General features: G+C 38.0%; 1 protein-coding gene across 1 annotated transcript in view; it reads right to left on the reverse strand.

Moving 5' to 3' along the window:
* Positions 1 to 27856, reverse strand: part of LOC126336317 (uncharacterized) — a 176573-nt gene that overhangs the window by 52914 nt on the left and 95803 nt on the right. The window lies entirely within an intron of this gene.

A 27856-nucleotide genomic window follows, 5' to 3' on the forward strand; every position in this document is an offset into this window, starting at 1 on the left:
TAGGCTATGTATTGAAGGTTTTGCTTTTCTGAGCATATTTAGATCAAAAAGAAAGTATTTCATAAAGGCCGGTAGTCATTACTTTTGTTTACATTTTAGGCATAAATTTTGTGTGAGTGTAGATAATTATTCCTGACTAGACTTAGCGGTTCAAAGTTAAATTAATTTGTGTCTGTCATACAGAGTTTAGGTAGTTAATTAAAACTTTCAAAACTAAGTTTAAAAGTTTGCTGAAATTAGCATTTAGTTACATATTAGTAAAGGTTACGAAACTTCAGTGATTTTGTGCCAAGTTATTCTCTGCTTCATCATCATCATCATCATCATCATCATCATAATTTAAGACTGATAATGCCTGCGTTCAGTCTGGAGCATAGTCCCCCTTATAAAATTTCTCCATGATCCTCTATTCAGTGCTAACATTGGTGCCTCTTCTGATGTTAAGCCTATTACTTTAAAGTCATTCTTAACCGAATCCAGGTACCTTCTCCTTGATCTACCCCAAGTCCTCCTACCCTCTACTGCTGAACCCATGAGTCTCTTGGGTAACAATGCTTCTCCCATGCGTGTAACATGATCCTACCATCTAATCCTGTTTGCCCTGACTGCTACATCTGTAGAGTACATTCCCAATTTTTCTTTGGTTTCCTCATTGTGGACACCCTCCTGCCATTGTTCCCATCTACTAGTACCTGCAATCATCCTAGCTACTTTCATATCCGTAACCTCAACCTTGTTGATAAGGTAACCTGAATCCACCCAGCTTTCGCTCCCATACAACAAAGTTGGTCGAAAGATTGAACAGTGCACAGATAACTTAGTCTTGGTACTGACTTCCTTCTTGAAGAAGAGAGTAGATCGTAGCTGAGCGCTCACTGCATTAGCTTTGCTACACCTCGCTTCCAGTTCTTTCACTATGTTGCCATCCTGTGAGAATATGCATCCTAAGTACTTGAAACCGTACAGCTGTTCTAACTTTGTTCCTCCTATTTGGCACTCAATCCGTTTATATTTCCTTCCCACTGACATTACTTTGGTTTTGGAGATGCTAATCTTCATACTATAGTCCTTACATTTCTGATCTAGCTCTGAGATATTACTTTGCAATCTTTCAATCAAATCTGCCATCACAACTAAGTCATCTGCATATGCGAGACTGCTTCTTTTGTGTACATGTATCTTAATCTCACCCAGCCAGTCTATTGTTTTTAACATATGATCCATAAATAGTATGAACAACAGTGGAGACAGGTTGCAGCCTTGTCTTACCCCTGAAACTACTCTGAACCATGAACTCAATTTACCGTCAAACTCTAACTGCTGCCTGACTATCCATGTAAAGACCTTTAACTGCTTGGAAAAGTTTGCCTCCTATTCCATAATCTCGTAGAACAGACAATAACTCCCTCCTAGGAACCCGGTCATATGCCTTTTCTAGATCTATAAAGCATAGATACAATTCCCTGTTCCACTCATAACACTTCTCCATTATTTGCCGTAAGCTAAAGATCTGGTCCTGACAACCTCTAAGAGGCCTAAACCCACACTGATTTTCATCCAATTGGTCCTCAACTAATACTCATACTTTCCTTTCAACAATACCCGAGACGATTTTACCCACAACGCTGATTAAAGAGATACCTCTGTAGTTGTTACAATCTTTTCTGTTTCCATGTTTAAAGATTGGTGTGATTACTGCTTTTGTCCAGGCTGATGGAACCTGTCCCGACTCCCAGGCCATTGAAATTATCCTGTGTAGCCATTTAAGACCTGACATTCCACTGTATTTGATGAGTTCCGACTTAATTTCATCCACCCCAGCTGCTTTATTGAACTGCAATCTATTGACCATTTTCTCCACTTCCTCAAATGTGATCCTATTTCCATCATCATTCCTATCCCATTCTACCTCGAAATCTGAAACGTTACTGATCGTATTTTCACCTACATTGAGCAATTCTTCAAAATATTCCCTCCATCTGCCCAAGGCATCCACAGGATTCACCAGCAGTTTTCCTGACCTGTCCAAAATACTTGTCATTTCCTTCTTACCTCCCTTTCAAAGATTGCTAATTACACTCCAGAATGGTTTTCCAGCAGCTTGACCCAAAGTCTTCAACTGTTTCCAAAGTCTTCCCAAGATTTCTTCTTGGATGCTGCAATTATCTGTTTGGCTTTGTTCCTTTCTTCAACATAACTTTCTCTGTCTACCTTAGTTCTAGTATGTAGTCATTTTTGATACACCTTCTTTTTCCTTTTACAGGCTGCCTTGACACAGTCATTCCACCAAGCTGTTTGCTTCATCCTACTTTTACACACTACTGTTCCAAGACATTCTTTAGCCACTTCTAGAACTGTGTCCTTGTAACTTGTCCATTCCTTTTCCAACGACTGTAATTGACTACATTCAGCTAACTGGTACCCTTCTGAGATCACTGTTATGTACTTGTGCCTGATTTCCTTATCCTGATGTTTCTCCACTCTTATCCACCTACATATGGACCTGACCTCCTGCACTTTCGACCTCACAATACCAATTTCACTGCAGATTAAATAGTGATCAGTGTCTTCAAAGAATCCCCTGAATACACGTGTGTCCCTCCCAGCCTTCCTGAATTCCTAATCTGTTATTATATAGTCAATGACAGATCAGGTTCCCCTGCCTTCCCAAGTATACCGGTGAACGTTCTTATGTTCAAAAAAGGAGTTTGTGATTACTAAGCCCATACTGGCACAGAAATCTAAGAGTTGTTTCTTGTTCCTGTTGAGCTCCATATCCTCTCCAAATTTACCTATAACCTTTTCATATCCTTTGTTTGATTTCCAATGCTGGCATTAAAATCACCCATGAGCAGAACACTGTCCTTGTCCTTTATTCTAACAACTACATCACTGAGTGTGTCATAAAAACTACCCATCTTATCTTGATCTGTCCCTTCACAATGCGAATATGCTGACACAATCCTAATTTTCTTGCTAGACACTGTCAATCTATCCACATCAGTCATTCGTTTACATACCTTATTGTAACTACACTGAGTTTCATTTCTTTCCTGATGTAAAGCCCTACACCTCATTGTGCTATTCCTGCTTTGACTCCTGACAGGTACACCTTATATTCTCCCACTTCCTCTTCTTTCTCACCCCTTACCCGAATGTCACTAACAGCTAAAACGTCCAACCCCATCTGCTTTTGTCTAAATTTTTCTATCAAACCATGTGTGACAAATGTGGTGGTTGCCGTGGAAATCTGAAGGAGGGGTTGTTCTGTGGTTTCACTAGGGAGACTGTAGTGGTGAGGAAACATAGGTGGATAACGAGTCTCTTTGATGGAAATGTAGGTTATGTACAAAGGAGAAGAAAATCGCTGAACAGGAGACAAAAATCTGTGCCCTTAAGGCTGAATTAGAAAATGCGAATTTGGAATTATGTAGGCTAAGGAAGGAAAAAGAGATGGGGTGCTGGGAACAGTTAGCAAGCAAAGAGTGAAAAAGGGAAACTGTTGAAGAAACTTCTGAAATTCTGCCAGTAAACTAGTTTGGCTTGCTATATGAAGTAGTGTAGGAAGGGACTCATCCACATGTAGTTGAATGTAGGTTGAAGCAGAATATTAGTTTAAAGAAAAAAGACAGGTCGGGATCAAATCAGAATAGGAACAGAAGAATTCTGCTTCTAGGTAGCAGTCATGGAAGGGGTGAAGGTCAGCAGCTTCAGGAGAAATTAGGTGCAGGGAACCAGGTCACAAGTTTTGTGAAACCAAGTGCTAGCCTTAGTTAGGTAACAGAAAACAGGTCAGCTATGCAGGGACTTTGAGAAGGAAGATCAGGTAATTATAGTTGGGGGAGCCGGAAAAGGCCTGGGTATGAATCCAATATATAGTATTAGTAACAATATTATGTAAAGGTTGATACACAACAAATGGCTGTCACAACACAATCTTTCGGTCAATAAGCCCTTTGTGTCGAAAACACACACACACACACACACACACACACACACACACACACACACACACACACAAAACTGCAGCCTCTGGCAGCTGAAGCCACACATATAGTATTAGGAGTGTTTTGGATAAAACGGAAGCAGGAACACAAATGTGGGGCTTGTGGAGGTCTTTAAGCACTATGATCAGCCCTGGGTAAACACTGCTATAAGGCATGTTAACACTGAGCTGAACAGGGTGCTCCAGACACTGGCAAAATCTCACATACACATGGCTTGCACTTAAATAGGAAGGGCAAAGATAAATTAGGTTCTCAATTAGCAGATACTGTATGGGGGGCCACAGTCACATAAGCGATGAACCCTGTGGTTAATGGGGCCCAGGCAGACAGGTTTTTTTTTAGGTTAATGGCAAAGTCCAGACAGACAAAAATCAAGAAAAATAGAACAAACGAAGCTTCATGTCCAGTAAATAGGGATAAAGCTAATGATCATATCAATTTACTTCATCAAAATATCAGGGGAATAAAAAAAAGTAGATGAGCTGTTAATGTGTTTAGATGATCTCAAAAATTTGAAGTTTGTGCATGTGAACTACAACTAGATAACATAGTGTTGATATTTGTTGATATTAGCAGCAGTGATATTAGCAGCAGTGTATCGATCCCCCTTGGGAGCCTGGGAGTTACTCATAAAAAAAGTTTGACTCCCTTTTAAGCTGTCTGTCAGACAAAAAGAAGAAGTTATTAATCTTTAGTGATTTCAGGGTAAACTTTCTACATAATTTTGATAGGAAAAGTGAACTAGAAGTGTTATTTAAAACATATAACTTGTAATCAGCGATCAACATGTGTGGCTAAAGGCACTCTAATAGATAATGTATTTGTAAAACTAACACATGCATTCCCTGTGATAAATGGATTATCAGACCAGGATGCACAGTTGATTAACATACAAAATCTAGCAAAGTGTACAGTTCAGAAATTATTAAGTAAAAATGTAAGGTCGCTCATTGCAATATCTATAGAGTACTTCACATAAAGTTCAAGAAATGTTATTTGGGGATAAATGGAACATATTTCTTGATAAATTTAGATCCCTTTTTGAACATTGTTGCCAAAAAAATTTAGTAAATGTAACATCAAACAGTTTTCAAGCAAACCTTGGATTAATAAAGAAATTAAAGCGTCTTCAAAAAGAAAAAGAAAACTGACCGAGACAGCAAGAATTAGTAAAGATTCAGAAGTAATTTTAAACTATAAAAATTATTGTATATACTGAGAAAAATTGTCAGGAAATCAAGGAATGTGTATGTTACATAAGAAATTAACAATTTGGGCAATAAAATAAAATGAATATGGAATGTTGTTAGAAGGGAGACAGGAAAAGTAACCACTGGTGTAGGTAGTATTACTGTTGAAAAGAATGAGACCATCTTAACCAACTGTGCACAACAGCTGATGTATTTCACAAAAATTTCTGAAGTGTAGATGAAAATATTGGTGAGAATAGTTCGAAACAAAAAGACAAGCAGTATATGTAATACTCAGTTTTGAGAAATCTTAGTCAGATTAATTTTCACCTAACAATCTCTTGTAAAATAAAAAATCATTAGATCTTTGAGAAATAAATGTTCTGTTGGAGCAGATGACAAGATATTATAATTACATGGAGCACTTACAGCTGATGTTCTAAGTCATATATGTAATGCATCACTAACTCAAGGTATTTTACCAAACAGGTGAAAATATGCCATTGTCAAGCATTTCTACAGAAAAGCAGCACCACAGATGTCAATAACCATCAGTCAGTTTCCTTGCTTACAGCATTTTCAAAAATCGTCTTGATTTCTCAAGAATGGGTAGCCACCTCAACAGTAATGGGATACTTAGCAAAGCACAGTTTGGATTTCAAAAATGCTGTCCCACTGACACAACAATAAACAGTTTCACTGCCCACATAATAGAGTCTTTTAATAGTAAAATGTCACCAATCAGAATTTTCTGTGACTTATCCAAAGCCGTGTGAACCATGACATTATGTTACAGAAAATACAGTTCTATGGTATAAATGGAACAGCATATGGGTGGTTTGAGTCATATCTACAGAACAGGAAGCAAAAAGTTTCTGTATATGTTCATCTGACAGGTGAAATTACATTAGGTGATTCAATTATGGGTCCCCTTCTGTTCTTGATATATGTGAATGACCTCCCTTCTTATCTCAAACAAGAAGCTAAACTGGCTCTGTTTGCTGATGATACAAGTATCATTATTAATCCTGTAAAAGAAACTCCAGTACAAAATGTTACAATTAATGTCTTTGGAAAAGTTATTAATTGGTTTTCTGCGAACGGGCTTTCTCTGAATTTCTAAAAAAACACAGTATATCCAATTTTCTGCTGCGAGGAGTACAGTTCCTTCAATAAATATAGCAAAGTAGAAGTCATTAGCCAGGGTAGAGCATACTAAGTTTTTGGGTGTACATATAGGTGAGAATCTTAATTGGAAAATTCATATTTTGGATCTCCTAAAGTGACTAGGTTCAGCAACTTTTGCCATCAGAATAATTGCCAATTTTGAGGATACAGAAATGAGTAAACTAACATACTTTCACTTTCTAATGTCACATGGAATAATATTTTGAGGTAACTAAGCACTTAGGCAAAAAGTATTCGCTGCTCGAAAGAAAGTGGTAAGAATAACGTGTGGGGCTCATGGTCACACATCTTGTAGGCATCTGTTTAAAAGGTTAGGAATTCTTACAACAGCCTCACAGTACATTTACTCAGTAATGAAATTTGTTCTCCACAACATAGAAACAATAGTGACATTCATGATTATAATACCAGAAGAAAGAAAGACTTACTCTATCCTCTACTTAACCTATCTTTGGTGCAGAAAGGGGTAAAATATGCTCCTGTAAAACTTTTTGATAAATTACCAGAGGAAATAAAATGTCTGACAAACAGCAGTAATAGTTTCAACAATAAATTGAAATCATATCTCCTTGACAACTCCTTCTATACCACAGATGAATTCTTGAATAGGAATAAATAAATCTATAGATATAACATATGCATTTTGTGCCATTTAAGGGAATGGGGTAGGTAATAAAAAATGCAATAACAACTTGAGTCATGTGTGCATTTCTTATGCACTCGACACATTCCATATCATAACGGTTACCATGAAATTGATTATGGAACATGTAAGTAACTAATTACACTGGAGGGACAGAGCAACCTATTAGCAGACACCTAACACAACAGAGGAGGTGCAGTGAGCTTGGACACTAAATTAAATCAGTGGTGGCAGAACATCATAACGAGTGTAGTAAATCTATATTGTTTTAGGGAGTTCTCCTACTAATTAGGTAGGCATTTACCTTGAACAAAAACAGACAAAGAGGCATGGAGGCTATGAAGCAGCACCTTGTTGACAATGGGTATATGGGTATGGGTACTTAAGTGCTACAGTAGCCTGCATTTGAGTCAGTAGTACTTGTATGACTGTACCATATGGCGTGGTAGTAATCACGTTGACTATAGGCAGAGAACAAACTTTGTTGCCTCCACCAGTACTGAGCTCTATGACTGCAGCACTTAATCATTGCACTGACTTGATATCTATTTAACTCCAGTAAGCTGGAATTAAAATAAAACACTACTCTCTGCAGCCAGACTACTCAAGTCATTCAAATGTCGAGTTTAAATGACATTCTTGACAAAGTGACACTGAGATCAGGACAAAATAACACTATGAGATATGGAATGTGGCTATTGGCCAGTAGTAAAGACACCACTTTAATAAAAGCCACTCTTAACAATAGTCAAAATATTGGTCTTTAGAACATGACAACACAGCCACATACCAAGAAATTTTTCACTGAATATGATTAAATGAGCTCTGCAATCCTAACAACAAATTTTCCAGTAATCAAGCCAGTCTGAACAGGCCCCTTCCTTTTTTAAAGAGATGGCTGCTTCTGGCTTTGGTGACTCATTCTAATGCAAATAATATAAGCACTACATGTTACAATCGATTTTTGCCAAGCATACTGAATGGTCTAAGTAGATGACAGCTAAGTATTAGACTAGTAAGAATTCTTTGTACAATATTGGTGAATATAGTGACCACAAATGTTAGCAGGTACTCCGTTAAAAATGTGCTGTGGACAGGAGCATGTATCATTTGAAGCTTTGTACTTTTATTATGTCTGGCTTCAGCAGCCAGAGACAGTGGCCATGTGTGTGAGAGTTGCGCTTGCATGAATGTGTGTGTGTACGTTTTCTAATTCAAAAGAAGGCATTTTGGCCAAAAGTTTACTTGTTTACCAGTCTTTCTGTACTTTTCTGCGACTCAACATTTCCACTATATGGTGAGTAGCAATTTATTATTTTCATAACATTGTCATCATTATGTCTTGTATACTGTATTATTCAGTGCCTTTTAACTGTACAACTTTCAACATTTTTGTAAGTATGCATTAGTTCTACACTATCACTTTTGATATTAACTTGAACATTTATCATTCCTAAATGGAAACACTTTTTTGTTTTTCTACAACTGAAGCAGCTACTTAAAGAGAGCAGCATGAGGCGTATACAGTATCTGGTGACTGATGGCCAATTATGTAATTCAGTGTTAAAGGGTCTTTCCAACCATTTATGTGCAATATGTTACATTTATTTAGTTTGTGACATCAACTGCAAGCCCTTGCATCCAGTGTCAATCCACTGCGTTTGTCACTACATATGACTTTCCTGTCCTCTAGAGCACCATTTTTGAACAGCCCCTTGAAGCTTCCAATGTTATCCATCATATCCTTTATTTAAACTATAAACAGTAATGACCCTATAACACTTCCTTGAGGGGTACTTGAAATTAATTTCGCATATGCTGAAGTACTCCATTATGAATAACATATTACCTTCTACCTGCTAGGAAATGCAGAATCCAACCACAAAGCTGGTCTCTTAATCTGCAAGCTCATATTTTAATCACTAGGAAATAATGTGAGATTATGTGGAATGTCCTGAAGTTACGGACCATAGCGCCAATCTAGACATCATCTATATTTAATGACCAGAGTGAGTTGAGTATCATAAGATAGCTGTTTGCGCTAACCAAATTTATTCCAACAGAAGCAATTTTGGTCTCCAAAGAAACTGTAATAGAGCATAGTGCATGTTCCACAGTTCTGATATCACACTGACCATGTCCATTACCACTACTTAAGTTATGTAGTTAAGTCAATAGACTAACAGAAGGGATGATAGTGAAAGATATCCTCCATGTGCACTCAGATATTTAATTTGAGATTATTTGGTGCAAACTGCAATCTTATCAGATCTTTGGATCGGCAGCTATTTAAATTTTGATTGAGCACTGGCATCAGAATTTGCCGAGGCACATACAGGCTGAGCATGACTGTTATAGCGTGGAAGACCAAAAACAGCCACGTAACATGCAAGTCACCCAGGCAGGCAGTAGAGCAAGACATTGGCTGGGTTTTGGGGCTTAGTCACAGTTTGTAGGGCAGACATCTCTTAGTAACAAGCAGTTGGACCTATCTCGAGGCCTGAAGCCAGGGAGAGGGAAAATAGTCCACCCAGAAAAACATGTTTTTACAAATTTAGCAAGATCATAAAATTATTTTAAGAAGGGTTATGAAAAGGTTGCCACCGGAGGAACCAATGTAGGTCAAGGTATTATCGTAATTGTAAATATTAGGAAGGTGACATGTCTGTTGCCACACCCAACAGAAATGTTATAAATAGAGGTTGCAGACAATTGTGCAGGGTAGAACACTTGTGGTATTAGTGGAGGCAGGACCTGTGTCTGGTAGCAGTTTCACCTGAGTGGCACTATAAGCTTTGTAAGGGTTCATTTTACATTGAGAAAGTCTGAATATGAACAGTCATGTAGGCAGTGACTTAAATTGGTATTGTGACGGCATAATTTTGATTGTGACGATACCTACAGACTTGGACGTTGGTAACGTAAATGAAGAACATTTATGTTGCTTCATTACATAATCTCTCACCTCTCTGCTGGAAGGTTGGATGATGATTATTATCAGGTTGTGAAATTTGTCAGTTTTAAAATTGTCACTGATTATCTTCTTTTCACACTGTATGGGTTAATTTTATCGGCATGGAGAATATAGTGTGTCTTTTCTCCAACCATCCTGGCATTTTATATTCTAAATCCCACATGTCACCAGCAGTATTATTTACATTACTAAACCACTATCCCAGAACCCTGTAACAGTTGCAGGCTGCCTACCCAATGGCTTTCAGGGGTAACAAAATTTTGATTTTAGTATTTCGTAATTATAAACTTAATTTAAAAAGTTAAAATTATGTCACAATCTCCTCATTAAGAGGAAAAACATTATGTTAAAAAGTTAACAATAAGACAATTATTACAGTTAGTAGCTGTTTGTCTTGAGGCAATGTAACTGAAGCCAAGCAAATACCTGGAGTTTATTCATCCAGTATTTAAGAATGGGAGCACTTTGTAACTTGCAACAAACTTTACATGTAATTTCAAACCTTTACATAACTTTTTCTCACTGACACACCCCAGAAAATGATGAAAAAAGTTTATCGCTTCCTACACTTTCACTGTCCATGCAATCAAACTTCAGCATCAAGCATTACATTTTAATTTATCATTTTTTTAACAGTGACTATCTGCATTACAGTTTGGAGCCAGTATTAATATATACCACTGAAGGTACATGCAAATTTTATAACTGGAAAACACATAGTTTAGGAGATATGATGTCATAAACATTCAGAGGCCTGAGAAACTAACTTCTACTTAAAATAGGGTGCAGTAAAAGTTCAACATCATACACAACATTTCAATTTATTACTTCTTTACTACCAATTCTATTTGCAACACACTTTGTATACAGAATCCATATATACCAACGAATGTACCTGAAAACTTTCATCACTGTATGACACACGGTGTTCAGGAGATGTGATAACATAACACAAAGATGCACAAAAAACTAGCTTTTGCTTAAGACAGAGTGCTAATTACACAAACTATCCTCATGCAATGTTTGTCAATAAGAGCACTTAGTGACTTCTAACAAACTTTAAACATGAACTAAAACCTTTTCTACACTTTTTCTTACTTGCTAACTGTGAAATATTTAATGCAAACTCATACATAAAGTAATCAGAAGTTTAAAGCTGTTTTATGCATGTGAGCTTGCTTCTTCAAAGAATAGGGGAGATCATCTGGTTGTAATCTCAAATGGGAAATTCTAGTGAGTTTAATTTAAACATGTTTACTTTATGTCGGAATTAACATCTACTGTAGAAACTGATGACTCTGGTGTGTGGTGGTAGTACCTTTGCATTTTTCTTGTTACAAATGTGCATCAAACTAATCAGAAGCACCAACAATGTAGAGAGTGTTTTCTAGGGTAGCGTGTACTAACTTATTCTTCAAGTGTGTTGTGTTATTGCAAAGATGGTGTGCAGTGTAAGAACTACTGCAGATTAGATAAGGGCAGGTAGGAGTTAACAGGTTGAGAATGTGCAACTGGACTACGAATACACAGAACCAGTAAGGTCGGTCCCCCCATCACTAGATCACTCATCCCTGTTGTTCCTCAGCTTACAGCTACAGGCAGTTAGTTCTAATGTATGGTCCAGGTGTGGCTTTTGTGCCTCTTCCTCCTATCCATTTAAACCACTGTACAGATTCTTAATGGCTAAATAGTATGAGATGTTTCTGAGGGGAGCAGTTCTTTTTCCATGAACGAATTATATTTAATAATTCAAGGAAGAGGGGAAATAATGTTACAAATTGGTGTACCATGTTGCTGTGAAATGATTTTGGATACTGCCGTGTAATCAGTAAGTGTAATTAATTCCTAGAGAATTTTCAAAGGTAAGGTTTTTTACAATCAACACTGAGAATGGACACATGGAATTTTGGCTCATACTTTTTAATGGCAGAAAAGGGAGAGTTAGGCCAATCTGTCCACACCAACCAGTGGCAGATGATATCTCTGGTAGTAAACTTGATATATGGGAGACCAGCTGCAGACTACGGCCCAAGAGAGTCATGCTGGCAGTGACGAATTGCAGTTCTGGAGATATGTGGCGGGAAGGCAGCACACCCCAAGAGGATATTTAGCAGTAGAAGTTTTCAGTACTGATATGTGCTCTATGCAAGCACAATACGGAGATGAAACTGTTGCAAAATATTCTAGTTTTGTTTCAGTAGCTCAAGTTAAAAAGGAATCACCTGCACTCAAGCTGACTGATTCTCTACCTATTGGTCTTGATGACACAGATGTAATGACAGAATCAGTAGAGGAACAACTGCCTCCAGATGTCAGACCTGACAGATAAAATGTTTTGCTATTTTCATTATCAAGATGTTACATAATATCACGTCAAAGTTGCAAAAGGGCAATGAAAAGACAAATGCCAATATTGCTAAAGTAAATTCCAGTACAAAAACAGAAATTGGGAAAGTGCAAACTCATTCGTCAAGAGAAATTTCAAAATTGAAATTGAGAGTAAAGCAAGACAGTGAAAAACAGTTTGCCTAATACAGGGTACAATTGGATGAGCAAGTAAATTCAAAGTTTATGTCCATAGTTTCAAAGGTAAACTCTGAAGTCAGCACTGTGTGCAAAAGTTGTGAAACATCCAAAAGAATCTGAACTACGAATTGCAATAAGGCCAGAAGCCAATGAAAGTGTCTACTGCATTTTCACTGAGCAGGCACAGCTAAAAAACTTGCATATATTGAGGCTGTGTGTAAGGAATCAACTAACATAACTCATACTACCATGCACTAATCAGTGTATTGGTTTTAGTAATCATGTTACAGAAACAAACTACATTCTGGATGCTGTGCAATTCATTTCAAAAGGAGCGACTAGCACATAATCATGGTGTAGATGAAAAATTGGTCAAAATTGTCAAAGAAATATTAAAGCTGTCTCCAAGTGTAGAACAGTAATCATCTCTTAAGTCAGTGGAAGTAGCTTTTATTAGATGTTGCAATTAAATTATTTCAATCATCAAAATAATGTGCACTCGAGAATGTTCATACAGGCATCTAGTGATATGCTCCTGGTATCTCGGTTGGCGCAAGAGCAAATCTCATGGGTAGTGGTACATTAAAACACGGTTGAAGTTTGCTGGGCGAATGGCGAATGACACTGCAAATGACTGCGACAATTTAAATTAGTTTCATGAGAAATTCCTGGAGAAACATTGTTCATCCAAAATTTAAAGGGAGTTGTTACTTGATTTCTGGAATGGAAATAGATACCAGTCAGATCATAGAACAACGGAAGAGTTCTCCAAGTACTGGCGGACACATTAAGAATAACTGACGTGGGAATGCCTATAGAATTGTTTGCTATGGATCTGAGTGGATGTCACCATTATACATTTGTAGGCAGTGGATTGCAGTGCCACAAGACAATTATGAAAATTATGTTAGATTCTTAGAAAGAGTGCAAAAATTTATTTGGTCAAGATGGCAGAAATAAGAACACACAGCCTTGGCAAGATGAGTAGTAGGCTAGTACGCCTTACGTGTGGTCACGGTGGAGGGCAAAAATCACGCAATCCACAACCTACTGGGAGCCATTTTGAAGGAGCGGTATATGGTAACCAGCACATTCCACATGACCTGCTAAACTAAACAAAGTCTCAGCACAGACTCAGCCAGAGGTACTGAGGTACGAGGTCCCAGCATTTGGAGGAAACCTGGCAATGAAAACCAATGGTTTGAGAAGAAAAGAAGTGCAGAATAGGGATGTCAAAGTTGACCTGGCACATTCCACATGACCTGCTAAACTAAAAAAAGTCTCAGCACAGACTCAGCCAGAGGTACTGAGGTACGAGGTCCCAGCATTTGGAGGAAACCTGGCAATGAAAACCAATGGTTTGAGAAGAAAAGAAGTGCAGAATAGGGATGTCAAAGTTGACCTGGATGGCATGCGACAGCTGCAACTGAGGACAAGCAGTCTGCTGGTTGTCTCAGTAAAGCAACTGTTAAAGCATCCTAGCAACACTTGTCATATGGAGAACACAGTTCACTTTGGTGAGTGAGCACGAGACACAAGCAGTGAAGAACTTGAGTGTTGTGTTATGTGATCAGGATGGCAGTAGTTCTATATACACTCTGATATTTTTTGTGAACTTTGACACTTACAGCATTGTCATATTACATAACAAACATGACCATAATACTGCAGGAACAGAAGGTGAGAGCAAATCATTTATTGGGCAAGTATGGGAAATCTGGGCTCCAAAACGGAATTTAGAAAAGAGTAAGATTAGGAATGCTTCTGAAGAACAGATCAGGAAACAGCAAGTATCTACAGTGGAAAGGGATATTTTCTATATAGCACATTTGTATTCAGTGGTGATTCTGAGTATGAACTGCACTTCAGGCCAGATAATAAGGATGCATCGCTTTTAGACACACAGGCTGAGTAACTGGTGTGAAGTGCTGCATATATGTGGCCTATTGCTTCACAACAATGTGCTTGAAGAGTTGCAATGTTTGCCTTTAGGGAGAGTTAAACCAGAAAATTCACTGCTTAAGTCATATTTTAACAGAAAAGTGGTAACTGAAGAATTATTACAGCAGATGAGGAGATGTCAACTAAGGATGATATTTACTTTGTTGCAGAGAAGGTTGTAGCAGGTAAAGTCCAAGTTACTCATAGACTGTAGTTCTGAGATTTCAGCTTCCTCTTCTTTTTTTTTGCAAGAATATTTTGAAACCTTGTCAAGCAAAATGATCATAGTAGTTACACCGATATTAATTGTCAAGATTTTTTGAGCAACAGAGACGTTGTCAAAAGCAATATGGCATTAAGTCCTGCTGCCTGTGCAATTTCAGGGTGTTGAGTTCGAACACAACATTTCAGTCATTTGCAAATCAGTGTCAATATGACTGTAGGTGTTGATTTTTTTAAATATTTATTGTTGTTAGATAGAGTACGACATGTGTCATCTGAAACTGCGGGTAGGAGAAAAGTGTCTAATGACGGCTTTTGTGAAACAAAAAGAAAATTGCTGCTGGTAAACCTTTCAGGATGTGAGGCCGTAGTCCAAGACAAAACAAGATGACAATTGATAGTTAAGTTTTGTCTCTGAGAAGGATTATCTCTGCTCATCATGTGTTATGTTGACCACACCCCCTTCCCTACAGTATTTATGTCTCTCTCGGACGTCCGACTGGTCAGTCAGCAAGACTCAGCAGAGGAGTATCTCTGAGGATGTCCAGTGCAGCCCTGTACAAAATGTCAGGAGCAGAGTTTCTTGGACCATGACCTTACATCCCGAAATGTTTGCCAGCAGCTGTGTCACCCAGATGTGAAAGCTTTCATCTTTGGGTATCTCTGGAAATTTGTAGCATTAAAGAATTGAATGCTGAGAACATAATAAGAAGGATTAATTTGTATGGGTTTATAAGTGAAAGAAAAGTTAACAGAGTAATTGTAAGTCATCCTCTAGAGGAAGAACAAGGAAATTTGGGTCGATGGTAGTACAAGATAGGCCAGTGAAGAAAGCGTTTTGATGGAAAAAGCTTAAGGAGCACCCTGATCTTTAGGAAGATTCACAGTTGAGTGACTGTGCTGTTTAGAACAATTTTTCTTTTACTTGGCCAATTCTCTTCATTCTTTTTCTTATTGTTATTTATTCAAAGTGAAGTGGTATTTGAAGTAATTTTTGACTGAGAATACATAGAAAGCCAAGTGCATTTGCAGAACAAATAGAGTGCTGGTAACAAGTTATGTGCCTATCAAAGGAAAAATTAACGAGATGCAAGAAATAAGACTGACTGACATAAAATGACAGCAGAAGGTCTTTTAGTGTGAATAAGATTAAAAACATACAGGTAATAAAGTGTATTAAAGCTTGTGTTTTGAACAAATACAGCAAAAAGTTGAAGTAACAGTTCAAATGGTATACGTACTGCAACAAATAAGCTGCTAAACTGAGAAAGAATCTGTAACAAACAACTGTATGAATGATGGATATTACTGTGTAAGACAAGGCAAAGAGACTAGGCAGCCATGAGCATTAAAAGAGATATATAATAATGTGCAATATTAGAGATATAAGCAAAAAGATTCAGCAGCTATGAGCATGAGAATATGTGTATATTAGTTTTCATTAGAAGTATGTGACCACTGTTCATGTTTTTGTGCAATTAAATGGCCTGAGCAAGTGCTAGAGTAATATTGGAAATGAAAATGTACATAAATTTAAAAGATCATGGAGGGAAAAGTTAGAAAGTGGGTTATTCATTAAGTTAAAATGTAGCATTCTAAAGAATTGGAAGTCGATGGTAAAATCAGTTTATGTTTATACCTGTAGTCATTTTTGAGTTAGTAGCTTCAAAGAGGAGGAAAAGATGTCAAAGTTTTTCATGATTTTGACAAACTGAACTGAAATGATATTGTGGCAACGCGGCCAGAGCAAGAAAAATGGGTCTAGGCTGCAGCAAACCATTCTCATTCAGATTGGCGACTGGTGGCATTAGGACATAATTGCACAGTCCAGTTCTGATGTTTATGAATGTAGCCCACAGCTCAGAAAGAGAGAAAGCTAATGCGTAGTTGCTGACATCATATTCAACAAGAGAAGAGACGATGTTACCCACCATTGAACTGAGCAAGATAACCCTCCCTTAAGGCATATCTTTTTGTGGGATCTCGCTGCCAAAAGAAGCATCACAAATGGAGAGCTGACTGTCTCTAAATGACACCAACATCGCCACAGATGTGAAAATTAGCATTGTGAAGGAGTGTAATACGTGTCAGGTGGTCAAAAGAGGGAGGTTCAGGATGGAAAGGACCAAAAAGAGTAAATAATCTAAAGAAGTTGTGATGAAGCAAAGCTGGGATCTTTTTACTTCCCCTCTTGTTTTGCCATCTGCCTCCTTAAATTCATTCTTGACTAATTATCATTAACATACGTGAGTGTAATTTACATTTTCATAAAACAGAAAGCTGGACCCTCAGTTTTAAAAGAATATAGCATCAGATCTAATTTTGTATTTAGTTTTATGTATGTAATTGATTTTATAATTTATTTTGACTATTCCTATCTTTTGTTATAGGGTGAAATTAGTAATTGCTTCGCAAACTTAAATTCCGTTGTTAACTGACAAACAAATATAAATTATTTACTCATTATAAACCTTTGGAGGAACAAACACTACTATTCTTTAAGTATCTATTTGGCTCTATTCGAATATATGTCAGCAAAGCCAGCCCATAATTAATTCCAAAGAAATTACCAGGTTTGTCAAAAGTAGTTAATATTTTTTCCTACGGGTGAAAACAGTAATTGTTTCGTAACTTAAATTCTATAGTTGAGTTACAAACAAATATAAATTCTTCACTAATTATACACCTTTGGAGGAACAACCATTACTATTCTTTAAGTATCTATTTGGTTCTATCTGAATATATGTCAGCAAAGCCAGCCATTAATTAATTCCAAAGAAATTACGAGGTTTCTCAAAAGTATTGTTTGTATAACTATATCTGTTAATTTCATCATTTAAACAAATAATTCAGCTTAACCCTTTCAGCAGAAAAAACTGTTAAAAAGAAGGAATTTTTCGAAATATTCAGTTAATTGAATGAGTTATGTTTTAATTGTAATTTCTGTAACTTAAACATCAAACAATGAATAGCTTCAGTACCTATTATTGTGATGATACATAAAGGCCTGATTTTTTGTCCCGAACAGTCAGTCTACAGCTGATTTTCAGACGAGGAACCTGTGTTGGTTGGCTCAACAACAAAGCATCAACTTAACTCTGAAATAAGTGTAACACAAATAGGGCGTGTGTTAAAACAATGACAGTGTCTGTCCAATACGCACCGTATTACCCTGCAAGAATTGTGTGGTTAGGTCTTTACTGCTTATACTGTGTAATATTGATATTGGGGGAGGGGGGGGGGGGGGTTGTGAACAGTGAAAGTAAAGAACTGTGAAATGCAACTGCGCACCTGTCGGTTACATCATTTACAGTAGGCAGTGTTAAATATCGACACCCATTTTTCAGCTGGTATAAAACACAGTAATCGACATCTAGGACTATAAATGAAGAAATAAAGCAGGGGAATGTCACAAAGTCTTCAGTACAAGGAGTTTTTGATTTGAAAATGTTTTTGTATTTGTGTCAAGCACCTATGAATGTTGCTGTTGGTTTTTGTGTGTATTTTTTGGTGTCATCAGTAAAGTAATTGGATATTGACAAAAAGGTCATGATCAATAAGTGTTGAAGACAAAATGTCAAGCTAGGAGATTTTGAGGATTTTTTTAAGAATAAGAGGATATAAAGAAGATAAAGCTGGCAGCTATGCCAGAAAATTTCATTCCAGATACTAATTTTCACAACTCCTAGATATTTAAAACAAGTGGAGACAGGATGAGACATGGCATTCTGCTATCTCACTGACCACGCTTATTCACCAACACTGAAGTTACAAAGTAAAGTCAGAGGAATATGAGAAGAAATGATGGTGGAACATATTATGAATGTGTGGACTATTTAGAGATTTTTGGGTGCAAAGGACAGTATAATCACATCTTTGGATCAGCAGAGATTTAAATTTTAATTGAGTGCTGACATCAGAATTTGCTGAGGCACATGCTGGCTGAGTAAGTATTGTAGCATGGAAAGCTGATGAGGATTCGGTGATATGCAGGTCACCCAGGCAGGCTTTAGAGTGAGGCATCAGAAGGGTTCTGGAATATTGGTGAAATAATAAGGTGGGAAAAAACTGAAGTTAAAACGCAGTTTGTGGGGGCAGACACTCCTCTGCAACAAGCAGCTTGACACGTCTCAAGCCCCGAATCCAGGGAGACAAAAAGTTGGCCACACAGAAGTACACATCAGTTCTGGAAGGGCTATGACAAAGGTGTCACTGGAGGAACCAACGTAGCGCAAGATATTGTCAAAAGTATAAATATCAGAAAATTGATGATTTGTCTGACTTCACAGCCAACAGAAATATTATAAACATGGGGCACAGAAGGACAGGACACATTGGATGTTGGCTGAGGCAGGACCTGTGCCTTGTGGCAGTTCCACTTCACTGATGCAGTAAGCTTTGTAATGGTTCATTTTATGTCGACAAAGATCAAATACGAACAGTCACTTAGTGAGTGACTTAAAATGGTGCTGTGAAGTTACAATTTTGACGGTGACAATACCAACAGACTTAGACATTGGTAGCATAAATGAACAAAGCTTTATGTCGTGCAGTTACGTCATCTCCCACCTTGCTATTTGTAAGTTGGACAATATTTATTATCTGTCTCATCTTGGGGAATATAATGTGTCTTTTCACCAAGCAGATTCCAATCTACCCATGAGTTTTGTTTTCCAAGTTCTGTGAGGCAGCAGCAATATTATTGTAATCTGAAATGAGAGATGCTAGTGAATATAGTTTGAAAGTGGTTCTTGTCTAGCAGAATTAGCATCTACCATACTGTTTCTGTTAATTCTGTGCTGTGACAATAGTATATTTGCATTTTTCTTGTTATCAATGTACACCAAAATAGTCCGAGAACATAGGACCTCAACAATATACTGAGTTTTTACCAGAGTAGTGTGGTATTTGTTTCCAAGTTGCGTAGTGTTAAGGCAAAAATTAATTAGGTTACCACAGTGTAAGAATGACTACATATCAGATAAGATGGGTAGGATTTAACAAGTTCGGGAAATGTGACTGGACTGCAAAAACACAGAACCAGTCAGGTCTCTGTTATCGCTTGACTGTGATCCTGTGTTATTTCTCCACTTACGGATACAGGCAGTTTGCAGGTGTGGTTTTGTGCATTTGCTTTCTATCCATTTAAACTAATGTATTAATAATTAATGACTAAATAAGCAGAAAGATTTCATACACAAATAGTATTTAATAACTCAATCAAGAGGGGACAAGAGGGGAAAGAATGTTATAAAGTGTTTCATCAAATCTAGTTTACCCTGCTCTGTTATGACATTTTATTATTTGATCACTTATCTCAATATCTATCCATTCAGCATTTCTACGAGGATCAAAAGGAGGAACCACCTAATGGTCTTCCACAGTCAAATAATTTTATAAAATGAAATTCTTCTTGCCATCCCCTGTTTGGGTTTCAGTACAATGACTGATAGTACACATGATTTCGATCCATTTAATGACTTCAGATAAGAACAAAACTTCAAATTTCACATCAGATTGGTGGACCAAGTTTTACTTGATAATTCACTCAACACTTTTCATATTGCTGGCCTTACATTAATTTTGGCTTCATTCTACTTTTTACTGCTAACAGGGCATTGGCTTCCATTTAAATCTGAAGGATGCTCTAATTATTTTTGTAGCAGTTTTCTAACCTGACTACTGAATCATAGTGGATCTGTTCCAGCCCTCAGATTTTGCCTGATGTGTGATTCTAAATCATATCACATTATATTAATAGATTTTATTCACTGATAGACCACATCATCCTTGCCTGAGATCAATTTTTGATGTTGTCTGCTTGTGCAATCTCAAATCAGTTTCTACCATACTAACTAGACAGAAGTATTTTCTCATTCTCATTCCAGAAGCAATGGTGAAGAAATTTCTATCCAGAACAATCACAGAATCATCTGAGCCTCTGTTTTATGCACTTCACTTAGCTCAAAACAGAGGACTGCAATGGTTCTGGATAAGATCTTACCTACTGGGAGCTATGTTTCCATCCTGTGCAGGAGGCTAGCTATTTTCATGCATTCAAAGGAAAAGAAGATGGCTTCTGACCCCAAGTAAGTAGGGCCATCTGTGCTGACATGAACATAGATTTGCACCTGGCTGCATCCAGCACATTCAATAGCCATCATAAGAGCCTCTTTCACGTCTCGGATGATCCCTTTGGTAAAAATAATAGCTGCACACTGACTTGCTTTCCCCCATCTGCCAGCTGTTTTACTGAGGAGTTCCATTACCTGCCTTACATTAGAGCTCCCAACAACCAACATACCCATACTGTTTGCTTTCCTGGACTTCATAAGACAATCTGGGATACACTCAAATGACAAAGCATCCTATGGCAATCCAAATGTACTCTTAAAAATAGATGACACCTTATATCTGATATTACTACATAAGGGCATAGCCACAAGGCCTATACCCAACCTACATCTGCCTTCTGTCCAGTTTTCATGAACCGAACATAGTCCAGTTCACCTCAAATGCTCAGATGAGGATGAATTCACCAGGCATGTGTTTCCTACATCAATGTGACTTGAGGGTTCCCAGGATATTATGGAGGTACTAGAGATGCCACAGCCTTCATCACACAAGCCTCAATGTTGTTGCAGGCCAAGACACCAGTCTGAAGTCTGTCAATCATTGTCAACACTGCTTCTAAATGTTTCCAGACAGCAGCAAATTCCCCTTGCTTCTGCACACAGTTATTACAGGCACTATTCAACTCTCCTACATATCATTTCAATAAAGGCTTCATACCAACAGACCCTCCCCCCATGAACCATGGACCTTGCCGTTGGTGGGGAGGCTTGCGTGCCTCAGCGATACAGATGGCCGTACCGTAGGTGCAACCACAACGGAGGGGTATCTGTTGAGAGGCCAGACAAACGTGTGGTTCCTGAAGAGGGGCAGCAGCCTTTTCAGTAGTTGCAGGGGCAACAGCCTGGATGATTGACTGATCTGGTCTTGTAATATTAACCAAAACGGCCTTGCTGTGCTGGTACTGCGAACGGCTGAAAGCAAGGGGAAACTACAGTCGTAATCTTTCCCGAGGGCATGCAGCTTTACTGTATGATTAAATGATGATGGCGTCCTCTTGGGTAAAATTTTCTGGAGGTAAAATAGTCCCCCATTCGGATCTCCGGGTGGGGACTACCCACGAGGACGTCGTTATCAGGAGAAAGAAAACTGGCATTCTACGGATTGGAGCGTAGAATGTCAGATCCCTTAATCGGGCAGGTAGGTTAGAAAATTTAAAAAGCGAAATGGATAGGTTAAAGTTAGATATAGTGGGAATTAGTGAAGTTCGGTGGCAGGAGGAACAAGACTTTTGGTCAGGTGAATACAGGGTTATAAATACAAAACCAAATAGGGGTAATGCAGGAGTAGGTTTAATAATGAATAAAAAAATATGAGTGCGGGAAAGCTACTACAAACAGCATAGTGAACGCATTATTGTGGCCAAGATAGACACAAAGCCCACGCCTACTACAGTCGTACAAGTTTATATGCCAACTAGCTCTGCAGATGATGATGAAATTGAGGAAATCTATGATGAGATAAAAGAAATTATTCAGCTAGTGAAGGGAGACGAAAATTTAATAGTCACGGGTGACTGGAATTCGTCAGTAGGAAAAGGGAGAGAAGGAAACATAGTAGGTGAATATGGATTGGGGGGAAGAAATGAAAGAGGAAGCCGTCTGGTAGAATTCTGCACAGAGCATAACTTAATCATAGCTAATACTTGGTTCAAGAATCATAAAAGAAGGTTGTATACATGGAAGAATCCTGGAGATACTAAAAGGTATCAGATAGATTATATAATGGTAAGACAGAGATTTACGAATCACGTTTTAAATTGTAAGACATTTCCAGGGGCAGATGTGGACTCTGACCACAATCTATTGGTTATGAACTGTAGATTAAAACTGAACAAACTACAAAAAGGTGCTAATTTAAGGAGATGGGACCTGGATAAACTGAAAGAACCAGAGGTTGTAGAGAGTTTCAGGGAGAGCACAAGGGAACAATTGACAGGAATGGAGGAAAGAAATACAGTAGAAGAAGAATGGGTAGCTCTGAGGGATGAAGTAGTGAAGGCAGCAGAAGATAAAGTAGGTAAAAAGACGAGGGCTAATAGAAATCCGTGGGTAACAGAAGAAATATTGAATTTAATTGACGAAAGGAGAAAATTTAAAAATGCAGTAAATGAAGCAGACAAAAATGAATACAAATGTCTCAAAAATGAGATCGACAGGAAGTGCAAAATGGCTAAGCAGGGATGGCTAGAGGACAAATGTAAGGATGTAGAGGCTTATCTCACTAGGGGTAAGATAGGAAAATTAAAGAGACCTTTGGAGGAAAAGAGAGCCACTTGTATGAATATCAAGAGCTCAGATGGAAACCCAGTTCTAAGCAAAGAAGGGAAGGCGGAAAGGTGGAAGGAGTATATAGAAGGTTTATACAAGGGCAATGTACTGGAAATGGAAGAGGATGCAGATGAAGATGAAATGGGAGATACAATACTGCGGGAAGAGTTTGACAGAGCACTGAAAGACCTGCGTCGAAACAAGGCCCAGGGAGTAGACAACATTCCATTAGAACTACTGACGGCCTTGGGAGAGCCAGTCATGACAAAACTCTACCATCTGGTGAGCAAGAGGTATGAAACAGGCGAAATACCCTCAGCCTTCAAGAAGATTATAATAATTCCAATCCCAAAGAAAGCAGGTGTTGACAGATGTGAAAATTACCAAACTATCAGTTTAATAAGTCACAACTGCAAAATACTAACACGAATTCTTTACAGACGAATGGAAAAACTGGTAGAAGCGGACCTTGCGGAAGATCAGTTTGGATTCCGCAGAAATGTTGGAACTCGTGAGGCAATACTAACCTTAGGACTTATCTTAGAAGAAAGATTAAGAAAAGGCAAACCTACGTTTCTAGCATTTGTAGACTTAGAGAAAGATTTTGACAATGTTGACTGGAATACTCTCTTTCAAATTCTAAAGGTGGCAGGGGTAAAATACAGGGAGCGTAAGGCTATTTACAATTTGTACAGAAACCAGATGGCAGTTATGAGAGTCGAGGGACATGAAAGGGAAGCAGTGGTTGGGAAGGGAGTGAGACAGGGTTGTAGCCTCTCCCCGATGTTATTCAATCTGTATATTGAGCAAGCAGTAAACGAAACAAAAGAAAAATTTGGAGTAGGTATTAAAATTCACGGAGAAGAAATAAAAATTTTGAGGTTCGCCGATGACATTGTAATTCTGTCAGAGACAGCACAGGACTTGGAAGAGCAGCTGAACGGAATGGACAGTGTCTTGAAAGGGGGATATAAGATGAACATCAATAAAAGCAAAATGAGGATAATGGAATGTAGTCAAATTAAATCGGGTGATGCTGAGGGAATTAGATTAGGAAATGAGACACTTAAAGTAGTAAAGGAGATTTGCTATTTAGGGAGTAAAATAACTGATGATGGTCGAAGTAGAGAGGATATAAAATGTAGACTGGCAATGGCAAGGAAAGCATTTCTGAAGAAGAGAAATTTGTTAACATCGAGTATAGATTTAATGGTCAGGAAGTCGTTTCTGAAAGTATTTGTATGGAGTGAAACATGGACAATAACTAGTTTGGACAAGAAGAGAATAGAAGCTTTCGAAATGTGGTGCTACAGAAGAATGCTGAAGATTAGATGGGTAGATCACATAACTAATGAGGAGGTATTGAATAGAATTGGGGAGAAGAGGAGTTTGTGGCACAACTTGACAGAAAGAAGGGACCCGTTGGTAGGACATGTTTTGAGGCATCAAGGGACCACAAATTTAGCATTGGAGGGCAGCGTGGAGGGTAAAAATTGTAGAGGGAGACCAAGAGATGAATACACTAAGCAGATTCAGATGGATGTAGGTTGCAGCAAGTACTGGGAGATGAAGAAGCTTGCACAGGATAGAGTAGCATGGAGAGCTGCATCAAACCAGTCTCAGGACTGAAGACCACAACAACAACACCAACAGACATCCTAATACAAGGCAAAGCTCTCAAAGGAATACCAATTCCTAATAGATGGAAACTGCAACTACTGCAGCACAACTGAAAAATTGTGTGGGAAAATTTAGCGATGAAAATAATACCAGAAGGCACCAGATCGACTTGGTAAAAAGTGATAAACCAGATGATAGCGACAAAGTCCAAGCTTTACTCTATCCAGTTAAAACCATTAGTAGCACTTGGAAACTGTAATTTGGAGGACACAATCAAACATTATTTGAATGCCTAAAATTTGTTGAGATATGACACACAGCAAGGGACATGGTTCGACTGATCAATAGCATGGACATATGCAATATACAGGTTTCTAATGCCACAATACTCGAATGGAAACCATTTCCCAAAGCAAAGTCATTTGCAACAACATGGCTCATGGCACACACAATTCATAATTTTTGGACTTGAATTAACAGATAGCTTACAGTATCTGACATACTCATACTCATGGGATTAATATGAGAAAGTAACTCTTCATCTTAAATACAGGCTTACATAAGCAAATTTTCTCATGATTAAAATATGTAAAGCTTATGATAATATTTTGACATGAAATTACATGAGGAAAAAAAGGAGGAAATGTAATACGAATTCTCCAAAAGTGTTATCAAAGAAATAAGACAATGGACAATTTTCTGCAGATTTCCATACAAAAGACTAAAATGTGAAAGAGCTGTAATTTATTAATTATTTTTCAGATTAGCTTGTTATCTATTATTAGATGAAGCTGTTAAATGCTGAATAAACACCATTAAAAAATATGTTGAACTATACAACATGAAAAAAGGTCGTAATCCAAACAATTGGAGACTTAAGATGCCAAGGAGGCTGCTACAGAGTTATACTACTAAAATTACAAATTATTAAGTGTGAGAATAAGGAAACAATGATAGACTTCATCCAATGAGCATATGACATAAATCAATCAATCACTGTACTTCTCTGCTCACACTCAAATTTTAGGTAAGTAATTAAGTTCTACCCATAAAAATTGTGAAAACTGTGCACTGAGAAATTTGTGTAAGGAATGGCGACAAAAATGATATGAACCTTGGCGTCATTTGTGCTTCCACTAAAAGTGTGAAAAATATCATTACGCACAGAAAATTGCATACAGAACAGCACATGTGCGCTTTACAGATGTGGTGAAAATTTCATTGATGTTATGAAGAAGTAAGATTATCTTTTGCTGAAAAGTTCCCACGTACAAAGCCACCATGCAGGCAAGCTATCCACAAATTAAATCAAAGTTTTGAGCTGACAGGTTCGTAACAGACTCGCCACGTAATAGCTGCCCAAAAATTAGTAACTACTGAAGAAAATCTGTATCTTGTTGCACAGATTTTTGGAATCTGCAGGAAGAGCTTGTAAGGAACTCTAATTTTCCGATAGGCGTTTAAGGAGAATGTTAAAAAAAATTACATCTGATGGCTTAGAAGCCTGGAAGTCAGAACTTTTATCTGACATACAAGAGGCATGGAGAGGCCATTACTGTGGCCTTTACCACTCTCCTAACAAAGAGAGAGTTGCTAATTAAATTTAATATACATAACCAATCAAAAATTCAGTTTGCTTGTGCAATTATAAATCGGTTACAGATTGATCAAGTTATGAATTCAAATTCAATAAAATTAATTTATAGGTAAATAAATTACATCAATTTCCCCTGGCAACCTGAGACTACCAATGGCTTGCCTGAATACATAACTATCAATTGGTGGAGTGGAGAAATTTCCCAGACTGCAGATTAATTATTGCTAATAATTTGCAAGGTGGTGAAATTCTGTAGAGGTACTGAGCCATTACTTTTAAATCTAGTTAATGCTACCTCATTGTGCAACAATACCCACTTTCATGGAACTGGTGCTACTTCAGTCTCTCCAGTTCTAGAGTTGAGAGGCTGGGCTGTCAAGGGCTGGAACAGATTGTAAACCACTACCCCAGTCAGGTTTGCTATGGGACACTCATTCTGACAGCAGAACACTGCGGTGAGGTGAAAAAGAAAGTGGCGTTCACAGCACATCATTCAGCTGCAGTTCTTTGCTGGAGACCAACTGTGGTAGGAGTTGTGCAGGTGTCTCGCCATCCTCAGTATCTGTGTGCTTAGCAGCCATCGACCAAAACGTTAGTCTTAGTACAACAGCTTCTCTATAGAATGCTCCTGGTAATTTTAGTCACAAGTTCCAAGTGATACATCTGTTCCCGTGACAATCAATGGGCACCTTTTCTTTATTCATGTTGACACAGTAACCTGAATGACAAGGCCCAAGTAATGGTACAAAAACATCCTCAAACCATCACTGAACCATATCTGACACGAACTACATCCCCCCCCCCCCCCCCCCACACATACACACACACTGCAGTCTGAACATATAAGTGGGCCATAGGTTTGCATCAATTAAAACATTGTGCAATCGCAACTTGTCAGACCACAAAGCATATGTCCCTTCAGATAACATCCAGATTCTGTGTTGTTTGGCCTGTTAAAGATTTGCAGCTTTATATACTACTGTGAGCAATGACCTTTCATGAGATATTCTACTCCAAGTAACTATTGTATGCAGTTTCGTTCTCAATGCTCAATCAGAAGTAGTTGCAATATATTCACTGATGGCAGCAATTCTTGTAGGATCTGACACAAATTGTCATTGAAAAGGTGTGATTGCCTTCTCCGGTCCTTGTCAAGGTCTTTTTACGGCTACTGTTCCTATGCTGTGTTACATGGCAGTGAATGGTACATCATTCCTTGTACATGCGTTGAAGAGCCTGCAGTGATACATCAAAAACAGAGCAACTAACAGTGTGGGCATGAGCACATCCAAATACAACTATTTTCTGCCACTATGTCACTTCTCCATGTTGGGCCATTTTGCTATAATGACTCCATAGCTGCCACTGGCACAAACATACCATTTCACTGTCATGGCTTTTGTCAGAAGTGGAACTCACACGGCTGTCTGGTACCAGTTCTACACCATCTACAGAATTCCAAAGAGACCAGTTCATTTTTTATTGGATAACTAGTATTTTACCTGGTGAGCTTAGAAGCATAGCTGAGATTAATATGCTACAGCAA

This window comes from Schistocerca gregaria, chromosome 2 (genome assembly GCF_023897955.1).
Source record: "Schistocerca gregaria isolate iqSchGreg1 chromosome 2, iqSchGreg1.2, whole genome shotgun sequence".
Classification (NCBI taxonomy): Eukaryota; Metazoa; Arthropoda; class Insecta; order Orthoptera; family Acrididae; genus Schistocerca; species Schistocerca gregaria.